This window comes from Crocodylus porosus, unplaced genomic scaffold (genome assembly GCF_001723895.1).
Source record: "Crocodylus porosus isolate Cpor-Errol unplaced genomic scaffold, CroPor_comp1, whole genome shotgun sequence".
NCBI lineage: Eukaryota > Metazoa > Chordata > Crocodylia > Crocodylidae > Crocodylus > Crocodylus porosus.
This window is the reverse complement of record NW_017728918.1, coordinates 46,568,205-46,580,074: the sequence shown is the minus strand read 5'-3', so window position 1 is coordinate 46,580,074 and position 11,870 is coordinate 46,568,205. Positions and strand designations below refer to the sequence as shown.

The 11,870-nt window shown below is 46.4% G+C and overlaps 1 protein-coding gene across 1 annotated transcript in view; it reads right to left on the bottom strand.

Moving 5' to 3' along the window:
- Window positions 1–11,870, bottom strand: part of PRIM2 (primase (DNA) subunit 2) — a gene marked incomplete at its 5' end in the record, with an annotated part of 238,709 nt that overhangs the window by 53,003 nt on the left and 173,836 nt on the right. The window lies entirely within an intron of this gene.

The following is an 11,870-nucleotide window of genomic DNA, read 5'->3' as shown; positions in this document are numbered from 1 at the left end:
TTTTTTTTTTTTTAAATAAATTGATACAGTATTCTAGTAACTATTTCACTGATGCCATCTATATTGGCACTCCTATACTTGATATTCCTCTGCATGTGTTTGAGAACAGCAATTTCTTTCTTAGCAAATTGCAACAACTATAAACTTAAGATCAGCTGGTCCTTCTCTGATTCACTTTATAAAAAGAGTTTTGCTCCAATCCTTAGTTTCTTGCATTTTCCTAAGCTCAACTTATGTTGCTCAGGTGCTGAGCATGAGACAGGAGTCCTACCCTTCTTCGAAGGAAGGTAGAAGCTTGGTCAGGCTGAGCTGCTGCTGACTACTCCTCCTACTCCTCAGGGCCCCCTGTACATGTGCAGGTAAAAGCATAATGGGATCTAATATGCAATCCACACAATCACACTTCCTGCCATGCCATATGTGCATGACAGGAGGCATGACTGTGGAATTATACATTATATCTAGGGCCTGGTTTAAATTGCAGGCCCAGCTGACAGCATGGTGGGGCCTTTCACCTTGGAGTTCCCCCCCGTGCAACCACCCACTGCTGATTGGTGGATAGGTCTGTTGGCCCCACTGCTTCCTGGTGGCTGGGACGCAAAAACCGCATTTTAAATATGCTGCTGTTTTTGTTTCACATTGCTTGCTGTTGACTGAACAGGAAGCAAAAACTGCGGCCTATGCAAAACTGTGCCCTCCGCCCAAATAATTGCCCATCCCTGGCCAAGAACCCTGCATCCACAGTTCCAGAGCTGAGAGCCCCCTCAGCTGATGGACTCCCAACCCCAGGGGCAGGCCCTGCAAATTAATGCTGGATAGCAACCAACTATATAGTTATTACATATTTTCCAGCAATAACTTTATAGCTGGTTGGACCTTTTTATAGCATGGCAGTTAATTTGTCCTTGCAGCTGGTCTAATTTAATTGCACAATTAACATGGTAATTGTATGACACACATAATATGTAGAGGGGTCCTCAAGCACAACGAACATAATGGACCATCCTATCTAAACTAGATAACAGCCTTGTTCTACTGCTGTCTAATACAACAATTTGATTAGTAGCTGCAATGCAAAAGGTTCATTAGCTGAAATACGATTCATAATGATGTAGCTGTCTATTTTCAGCTGCCTGTAACAGCTGAACATTTTAACATTTTTTCAAAAAAATAGGTAGTTGGTTGCTCCTGTTACCTTAATTGTCTTCCCTTGGGGAGTATATAAAGATAAGCCTTTAATTACATAACCATGTGCTAGTTTTGTGGGATTTTTTTATTTTCCCAAGGAACCATGCAACATTCTATGCATAGGATTTCACTTTCTTGAAATAGACTATTGCTGCGCATTCAAATACCTAATGGGCTCTTGCAAGTCAGAAGTGAATCTTTAATGCTTCATTCACACTGCATTGCTTAGTTTGACAGAAAATTAATATCCCCTTAACAGCTTTGTATAGTAAAAATCTTGAGCTATACTTTTCACATCACTTCCTTTAATGCCCACAGAAATTACTTTTATTACCAAACTCATTATTTTAGATTGAGAAGCAGGTCTTGCAGTAAATAGAAACAACAGATGTGCCATAATAAACTGGCCTTGGGACAGGCTAGCTAGATGCAGGTCTCAGTTTTCTTGAATCCTCCTTGTGACTATCTAAAGCCATCTGTTCTCTTCATCTTCATTTGGAGTATGGACAGACATAACAATCATACTTCTAGCAAATTACAAAAGTTGTAACTTTCAAGTCAGTCCAAGGCTGCTGTGACCAATGGGGCATCTTAGATGCTGTAACAACCCTCCTCCACTCTGTTTGGCTAGCTTTGTACATTCTGTCAGTTGAAGCCCCATTCAGTCCTCAGTATTGGTTTCCCAGTTTTTCTTGGATCTACTTGTTTTTCTCTTCCCCCACTGCTGCACTCTGCATTATGGTGTTGGCAAGGATGTCTGGTCTCCTCTTGACGTTTCCAAATCATTACAGCTTCCTTCATCGCACAACCTCCAACAACAGTTCGTAGGTTCCAATTTCCTGACTGATTTGCTGCTTCACCGACTTGCAACTTTAACCCCACTTTATTTAGGGTTAAAGTTAAGGCAACTTGGCTGACTTATATTGCATACAGGAGCATGCAAATGTAAAAGATTTCTCAAAACAGCTGATATGTACTAGCCAGCAGCAACTCTCCTCTCTCCTTTACAGTTATGCTTATGAAGAGCCTTAGATATCATATTTACCTGAATATAAGACAAGGTCTGCCCCCCATCCCCCCAATTAACATGGGGAAAAAAGCCCCTCGTCTTACTATCACATATAAGAAAATCTCACTAAATATATTATCTAGCATTAAACTCCTGCCAAAAGCAGCATGTGCTCAGCAATAGAAACCAACTATGAAAATGATCAAATGCAAACAACATTGAACATGACAATAGAACACATGGCCCATATTGAGCAAACATGCTGATGGGAACGTACCACAAGAATGGGTTAGTGTAGCCTATATGAATAAGATACAGGTTACTGCCCATTAAGCACAGTCCCCCTCACCACTGACTCCTTTTAAAGTCATGGGGAGCCATGACATTGATTATTGTTCACCCAGAATCCCTTCATCACCTCCTCTCTCAGCCTGGCACATATGATTAGTGTGGCCCCACCCTCCATGAGGTGAAGCTAGACCTAGTTGCTCTGTGCCTCATCTGCACATAAATTTTTGGAGCAGGATTTCTGACAAGAACACCGAGTTCCAGTCATAAGTGGAACTAATTAGTACATGGATCCTTTGTGGGGAGGGTGGGGTCACCATGGCTTAAAATCCTGATGACTCTTGTGGGGCTCAAGCCTAATGAACTATGTGGTAAACCACAAACTTTTTTGGCCTTAGACTAATAACATGCATGGTTTGTACTACATGTAAGTAGGTGCCAAACTGCTGCTCAAAAGTGTGTTTATGGAATACCTGTACTAAAACTTACAGCAGTTTTATAAATAGTTAACATACATCCAATCTGGATAAATTAAGCGCATGGGTACTATATACAAATTGTTATTGACAAGTTTAATGTCAAGGTTAGTGTTTTCCAATTTGTTCCTCACTTCCATGTCCTCAGGGACAGCAGGGCCTGACAGTAAGGAGAGGGGGAAGGGAAAAAAATTGGGGAAAAGCAGAGAGAAAAGGACTACCTGCCCCCTCCCCCCGATACTTTTCCCTGCTGTAGCAGTGGAAAGGGGACAAATTTAAGGCAAACTTCTATTAATCAGATTCTATATCTGGAAGATTATAACAAATTTATAAATTTTCCATATAAAGAATCTAATGATTGGGGGGGGTCATCTTCTATTCAAGTAAATATAGTAGTAAGCTCTCTGAGGCAGGATTTGTCTTTTTAGTTCCATTTGTACAGTTGTAATACAACAGGATCCTGGTTCATGATTTGGCATTCCTAGACATTATGACAGTAAAAATAATAAACAGTACATGCAAATCTGGAATCGTAAGGTATACTGAAAATATCTTATATAATCTAACAACTCCTGCAGTTCCAGAGTTGATGCCACCACGCAGGTTTTGGCTTCTACAACCACAATCCGCACTTTCATGAGAAAGGCATCCTGGGATGAGATGGTCTTCATCTCTCTTCTAAAGGTAAGAGTCTGTTCTCTTACTGGTTGGCTGATATCCTCCAAACGGCTTTCAACTATGTTCATCAGGGGACAGGGAAGCAGAGGATAAGGAGAACCTAGGATCAGCAATGCACTGGATCAGCCCAGGTAAGCACTAAGGGGCTGACAGACATCAAGACAGGGGAGAACCAAGGGCACCCCTCCGGGGGCTTAAATGTCTCTACACTAATGCTAGGAGCATGAGGAACACGCAGAAGGAACTTACACTCCTGCTTGCAAGCAACAACTTCAACCTGGTTGAACTAACTGAAACCTGGTGGGCCCCTACTCATTATTGGGCAGCAGGCATTAAAAATTACAGGTTGTATAGATGGGATAGAGTAGGGCAAAAAAGCGGGGGGGGGAGGTGCATTGCTCTCTCTGTTAAGCAACAATGTACATCCTCTACAATCAAAATGGGATCAGAAGAGGGCCAAACCAAGGTACTGTGGGTCAGGATACAAGGGGGTTGGGGAGAAAGGGACTTGGCAGTGGGGGTCTAATATAGACCACCACACCAGGAGGATGAGCTAGACCTGGAATTCTCCATACAGCTCCCAGAGGCCATATGGTCAAGAGATATGGTGGTCATGGGTGACCTAAACTACCCTGACATGATGGAAGGAGCAGTCAGCCAAATCTAACCCACACATAGGTTCTTAACCTGCATACAGGACCTCCACCTAATGCAGAAGGTATATAATCCCACTAGGGAAAATGCCTTGCTGGACTTGATGTTAGCTACAGGGGATGCCCTGGCAGGGTATCTGCAGGTACAAGATAACCTAGGGAATAGTGACCATCAATTGACTCAATTCACAATCTGGCAAAGGATAGGTAAACTAAGCAGAAGGGCTGAAGTGCTGGACTTCAGAAAGGCTGACTTCAGTGCGCTCAGGAGATTAGTTAGCGAGGAGTTAAAGCTCAAGAGCATTGGTGAAACAGGGGTCCAGGAAGGGTGGTTGTTCCTCAAGGGAGAAATCCGACAGGTGCAGAAGGAGAAAATCCTGTTCTGGATAAAAGGGGGCAAAGGAGCCAAGAAGCCCTCTGTGGCAGGGATGACCTAGGGGTGCCGTGAACTCCCCTAGCCCCCACCCCCGGCTACTGTGTTAAGCCGGTGTCCAATGCACCCTCACCAATCTCGCCCGCCACATCTTTGCCGTTTTAAGTGTTCAGGGGAGGCTGCCTTATATATCTGCTTTGACACGGTGCCTACCTTGCTATACTGGGGCTCAGTCCAATTGCCCACCAGCGCCCTCACAGGCGCCCCCCTTCGCCTCTCTCACAGCCCTCGCCACACCGGGGCCTGTCTCCCGGGCTCTCGTAGCCCGCACTGGGGCCTTGCCTCTCTATCGTCGCCCGCACCGGGGCCTGCTCAATCCGCTCACCCCCTCCCGGGGCCTCTGTCTGTCAGTAAGTTCGCCCCCTCCTGTGGCTCCTCCATATGCTTGCCCTCTCCTGGGGCCTGTGCCTCGCGCTTCCCCGCCCGCACCGGGGCCTATGCCTCGCGTTTCTCGTGCAATCGGGGCTCAGGCGGCCTTAGCCTTACCTGGCCCCCAGACCCGCCTCTTCAGGCCTATGCCCCAATGGGGCTTCTGCCTACGCACCAAGTTCTTCCTGAAGCTGCCCACACTGGGCTGGGGTCAGGACACCCCCAAAACGCAGCGCCCCCTGCAGCGCTAGGAACCCCCCCACTATTGGGGAGCTCCCATGAGACCTCCTCCACCCCTACAGCCTCACCCGGTCCTCCGGTAGTAACAATAACCAAAACCAAAATCTCCCCCTCCTGGGTTACAACACAACTTCCAAGCCAAACTCAACTTCCAAGCCAACCTGGCTCCCTTTTACATATATCCTTCTCAGCGTTTCCTCCATCCAGAACTGTCAAGCAGACACTCTCTAGCCATCAGGCTTCTTTGCTATGTTCTGCTCTGCTTGCTCCCCCAGAGCTCTCTCTTCCTCTTAGGCTGCCAGCAGGGGAACCGACTCTGGCCTTAGCCTTCTCTGTTTATAAAGGCCAGGCCCTGCCCCCTGGCGGTCAGCTGACCCAATCAGTTGCCATAGCAACTCCCACCTGCTGCCCTGGTGAGTGGCAGCTAAGCCCACTTACTACTATTCAGTAGCAGGCGCCCTAGTGCCCTGCTACACCCTCTTGGCTGGACAGGGAAGTCCAGGAAAGCCTAAGTTCAAAGAAAGAGGGATACAGGCTGTGGAAACAGGGGGTAGCTAGCAAGGAGGAGTATTCCTCCCTGGCTTGCACTTGCAGGGAATCAGTTAGGAAGGCCAAGCAGGATTAGAACTTAGCCTGGTGACAAAAATTAAGGACAAAACAAAAGGAAGGCACAGGATGGTATGGGATCCCTACAGGACAAACTAGGACAATTGGTGACACAGAGAGGAGACAAAGCTGAGCTCTTCAATGAGTTCTTTGCATCTGTATTCCTAGACACAGACCAAGACAAATCTCCCAACTGGATCACTGAGACGCACAGAAGGGACACCAGCCCACCAACTGTTAGTGAAGGGGCACTTGGAGGGGCTGGATGTGTTCAAAATCAGCGGGCCCGGATGAACTTCATCCAAGGGTGCTGAAAGAACTGGCCAGTGTCATAGCAGAACTGCTGGCATGGCTGTTCGAGCACTCGTGGTGCTCTGGTCAGGTCCCAGAGGACTGGAAATGGGCCATTGTGGTCACTCCAGAAGGGGAGGAGGGAGGAACCAGGAAACTATAGCCAGTTAGTCTCACCTCTATCCTTGGGAAAAATCTGGAAAAAATCATTAAGAATCACATTTGTGGGAGCCCAGCAGGAGAAATAATGCTGAGAGGAAATCAGCACAAGCTCACTGCAGGTATATCCTGCCTGACTAACCTTGTTTCTTTTTATGACCTGATCACAGGATCAGGATGCTTAGACACAGGAGTCAAGGTAGATGTCATCTACCTAGACTTTAAGAAGGCCTTCGATAAGGTACCTCATTCTGTTCTCATAAATAAACTGACAGGCTGTGATGTAGATGATTACAAGGTCAGGGGGGTGGCAAGTTGGCTTAGGGAGTTACACCCAGAGAGTGGTGGTGGTGAATGGGTTGATATTGACCTGGAAAGATGTTGGCAGTGGAGTCCCGCAAGGCTTGGTCCTTAGACGGGTGCTGTTCCATGTCTTCATCAGTGACTTGGATGAGGGCATGGAGAGAACCCTGTCCAAGTTTGCAGATGATGCCAAATTATGGGGCAAAGTTAACACACATGAGGGTACGGAATGGATCCAAGCAGATCTGGACAGGCTGGAAAAATAGCCAGAACAAAATAGGACACAGTACAACAAAGATGAGTGTAGAGTGCTGCACCTGGGCAAAAAGAACCACCAACACACTTACAGGCTGGGGGATGACCTTCTCAGAAGCACAGCAGCAAAAAGGGATCTTGGAGTCGTAGTTGACTCCAAGATGAACATAAGTTGTCAATGTGACAAAGTGATCATGCATTAGCAGGTCCAGGGAGGTGATGCTTCCTCTCTATGCAGCAGTGGTCAGGACGCAATTGGACTACTGCATCCAGTTCTGGGCACCGCACTTCAAGAGGGATGTGGAGAATCTTGAGAGGGTTCAGATGAGGGCCATTCATATGGGCAGAGGCCTGCAGTAAAGGCCCTACAAGGAGAGACCAAGGGACCTAGATCTCTTCAGCCTTCACAAGAGAAGGCTCAGACGTGATCTTGTGGCTGCTTATAAAATCAGGGGGAGCAGCAGGGAATAGGAGATGCTCAATTAACTAGGGCACCCCCTGGAGTAACTAGGAACAATGGCCACAAATTGACGGAGCGCAGATTTTGGTTGGACATTAGAAAGAACTTCTTCACAGTAAGTGTTGCCAGAATCTGGAATGGGCTTCCAAGGGAGGTGGTGATCTCCCCTACCCTGGGAGTCTTCAAGAGGACACTGGACAAGCACCTTTCTACTTTCTAAAAAACAGCATTAAGTCAAAGAGGGCACACACCTCTTAAGAAACCTTACCATTTTAAATCAGCTAATTTATACCACTGAGCTGTGTTGCAGTTTTGTTCCAGCTTCCACTGTAGCAACCCATTTAGGGGGAAGGTGGTGATGTTGCACTCCTGCCCAGAGCTCTTTCCTGCCCAGTGCAGGGGGTCAGACTCAATGACCTACTGAGGTCTCTTCCAACCCTAACATCTATGAATCTAAGCACAGCCTATCCCAGCAATGGCACATGCATACACAAATTCTACACTTCGCTAGTGTGAAGTTGGATAACTTTGCTGAACTTAGCACACAGCAGAATTTTGCCTTTATATGGTGCATCCAGCTATCCAGTCCATTTTGTAAAGAGGTACTTGTATCTGCTCCACTTAATCACAGAACTCTCAAAAAATAAATCCTATAATTACCAGTACTAGTTTTGAAAAGTCTAGTTGTAAGTTTATCATGAAAAGCATCACAAAAACCTAATTATTTAAGCAGTACTAGGGCAGGGTAAATTAAAAATGGAAATACCAGACTTTTTAAAATAGCAACCAGTGCATAAAATGTTATATATAGTAAATGCGACAAGGGCAGCTTCCAAATGTCCATGGGCAACGTATACATGCTCCTACCATCCCTACACATGTCCCGTGCCTCGCAGATCTCACACCATGTGAAAATACTCCATCTCAAAGCTGGGCCAAACCAGCCACACAGTTAGATTTTTATCATACTGCTCCCTTCAGGGTCATACACACACCAGCCTCCTCTTACCATGGCCTCTTGCACTCCACTGGCTCTCACCCTGTCTGTTGTATACCTCCTATCCAGGCCACATTCACACCGCTCTACTCAAAGAGAACCTTGGGCTTTGCTCTCCACCCCTCAGTCAGCCCTGGCATGGTTTTTTGGGACTCTACCATGACCGTCACCCGAATGGAACTGAGTGATTGCTCAACTATGGGCTTACTTAACCCTTGGCCCCTCACCAGACTGCTATATCCCTCTCTCAGATCACACCCCTGCCCCTTACAGTGGGGCCTGAAGTCTTCCACCCCAACAGGTTCAGGTGCTTCTGTCCCTTAAGCATGCCTGAACTTCACTCTACCCTTTCCTAAAGGCCCGGCATCTTACACCCCTTGGAATCGGATGCTACTAACTCAGTGTGCCTGGCCCCTCACTATTCTGCATGCCTGGCCCCCCTTAATCCTCCTAGTAACCCACCCAAAGGTGAAGACTGGGTTTAGGTGCCCCAACCTGCCTTCCACTAGGGAGGCGATCGGTCCTGGTATTTAAGCGGGGCTGCGATGCCACCAGCAGTTCCACTAGGCCTCCCGTATCCTGGCAGGGTACAGTTTCAGGTTATGTCCAGGATCAATGAGGCTTCCTCCATCCCCATAGCCTCACCCTTACCTCCAAGTTGTTCATGGAACCAAAACTCAGCAGGGAGATGTTTTTTCCCTGCTGGCTGGTCTCAAACTGTTCTCTACTATCTCAGAGCTGGACCCTAAAATGGCCACCCTCATCAGACACCTGGAAGCTCCCTGCTTCAGCCTTTAAAGTGACAGACACAAAAAAGGGTGCTCTGTCACACCAAAATAGTTAAGAACACTTAAAGTCTTCAAGACACTCTTTTTAGTAAAGTTGCTAAAAATTGTTTATATCAATCTAATATATCACTTTTAACATGTATAGCTCATTTATAGTCCATTTTGTGGCTATGAGACAATTTAATGTAGGCTGATAAATAATATACCTCTAAATTTGTTTTTATTCAGCAATTCTGGAATTCATCATAAGAAGTTTATTGTGCCTGAACAATCCTAGTCCAAACTGCAAAGCCATCAAGTGGAAATAGCAAAGCCATTCTGTGAGCAGGGGGCCTGGCTGAATCAACAAATTGGCCAATTTATTTATCCTTAAAAAATAGCTAATTTTGTGTTTGTTTATGAAAGTTTGCAACCACCACCTTCCCCCTAAATGGGTTTTTACACTGGAAGCTGGAACAAATCTGCAACACAGCTCAGTGGTATAAATTAGCTGATTTAAAATGATGAGATTTCTTAAGAGGTAGCTGCCCCTATGACTTAATTTCGCTTTTTAGCATTCAAGAAAGTAGATATAAACTAATGGCAAGATGCATTAGACTGTGCAAAGTCTTCCTAGGGAAGAAAATGAACACCGATCCTTTATAACATTTAAAACTGAAAAACAAATCAAGGTGAATAAACTGGTGGGGGAAACAGACTAAACCTGTGTTTCTCAACGCTTTTTACATTCAAGACATCTTAGTTTTCACTCCATTTCTGACTACAGAGAACTAATACAGAAATGTTACTGTTGCAAAGAACTAAGAAAGACCACAACAGGTCAGAATGGTTTTGATACTATGAATTCCTCTAGGTTTACCTTTTCACTGAAAAGGAGTTCCCTTTTAAACATCCACAAAACCATCTTACTATCCTCCTTCACTTTTCTCCTTAAAACTCTTCTTTACTCTAAGATAGACAAAAGTTAGGCTGGGGCTGTCCAACTTCTGGAAAGCAGAGGACCACACACCCCACATGCTGTATCCCTCTGGACCACACACCCCATAGATGTCACCCCCTCACCCACCCAACCCATCAAAAGCCCTCCTCCCAAGCTATGCAGACAGCCCAACTGCATGGGTAGTACAAGCAAGCCCAGATCTCCCTCACCACACAAGCAGCATGGACAGCCTGGTTCCCCTCTGTTTCAGAGGTAGAGTAGCCTCTTGGCAAAGGCAAATCAGCCCCTCTTTTGCCACATGGGCAACACAGGCAAACCAGCTGTCATCTGGCTGCTCAAGCTGCCCAGCTCCTCCCGCCATGTAGGGAGCACAAGTAGCCTGGCTCTCTCCTCCCTGTGCAGGCAGCATGGTCCCCCAACCCAGCTCCCCTCTGCATAGTCACTCAGCACACAGTCCAAAGCCCTTCCCTATCCTGCATGCAAACCCAATTACTAGGTGAGACCATTGTGGCTGCACAGTAGGGAGCACTGCTATGCAGACCCATCCGCCTCACTGTGCCAGGCCCAAAAACCTCGCTTTAGGAGTATCCAACCAGGTGCCTACCACCAGCTGTCCCACTTTCTGCAGAACACCCTGGGGGTGACGCAGCTACCACCTCGGCACTGCTCTCTGTTCAGGTTCTGTGCATACACAGACCCTGCAAGCCTTGTGGGTGCTTTGCCCGCTGGTAATATTTCTGGGTGCCTGTTCAGCCCAAAGAATCCCCAGATAACCTCAAGTATGACTAAGGGAACATAAACAGGCAAGCTCTGTGGCTGGGCTGGGAGCAAAAGGCTTGCCTCTCACCCCTACAGTGAAACAGCCAGGCACACTGTAACCTTATACCTCTATTGATCAGGGGAAGAGAGAGCGGTAGGACAAGGAAGTCAGAATACACTTTGAACAAACATAATCAGAGTCTTACACAGTCTTCAACATACTAGCACTTTAAAAACTCATCTGCCTAGACATAAATCCTAACTCCTAGCTAATTTCCACATTTTTACTTGCAGAAATTAATCCAGGCCACAGCCTGGAGGCACTTTGCTTCTGGCTTTTCAAAATGCCTGCCAGAGGAAGAGAGAGTCTCCCCTCATGAATTTACTTGACCCAGTCACCTAGGTGATCAGCCTGAACCAAAAAAGAAAGCAAGTGAAAAAAAGAGAGAGGTGTGCAGCTAGAATGACCCCAGGAAAGGACAGACAGAGGGGCGATTTCTTCACAATCATCATCACTGCACTAGGGCTCACAACTGCTAAGCCACCACCTGCATACATAGGAAAACATAATTCAAATGGTTTCTAATCAAAAAAGAATATGTTACTTCCTTTCCTCCTAAAGAATAAAAAGTTTCATTTGGGAAAACTATGGTCATGAAAAAGCCAATAAAAATTTTTCTTGACGTAGTTACAGGTACTTCTCACTTAACATCACTCTGGTTAATGTTTCGTTATGAAGCTGGTTTATTAGGAAGCATAGTCACTTAAAGTCATGCAATGTTCTGTAATAACCTTGTTACAATCTGCAAGGAGCTGGGAGGAAGTGGGAGGAAGGCAGTCAGCCAGGGGGCGCCACATGCACGGACATGCACGTGGCCCCAGGCAGCCTGCAGAGCAGCTCCACGAGGTAAGTGGGAGGCAAGAAAAGAGGGAAATTGAGGCCCCTGTAGAGAGGAAGCGGGGCAGGGCTGGGGCTGC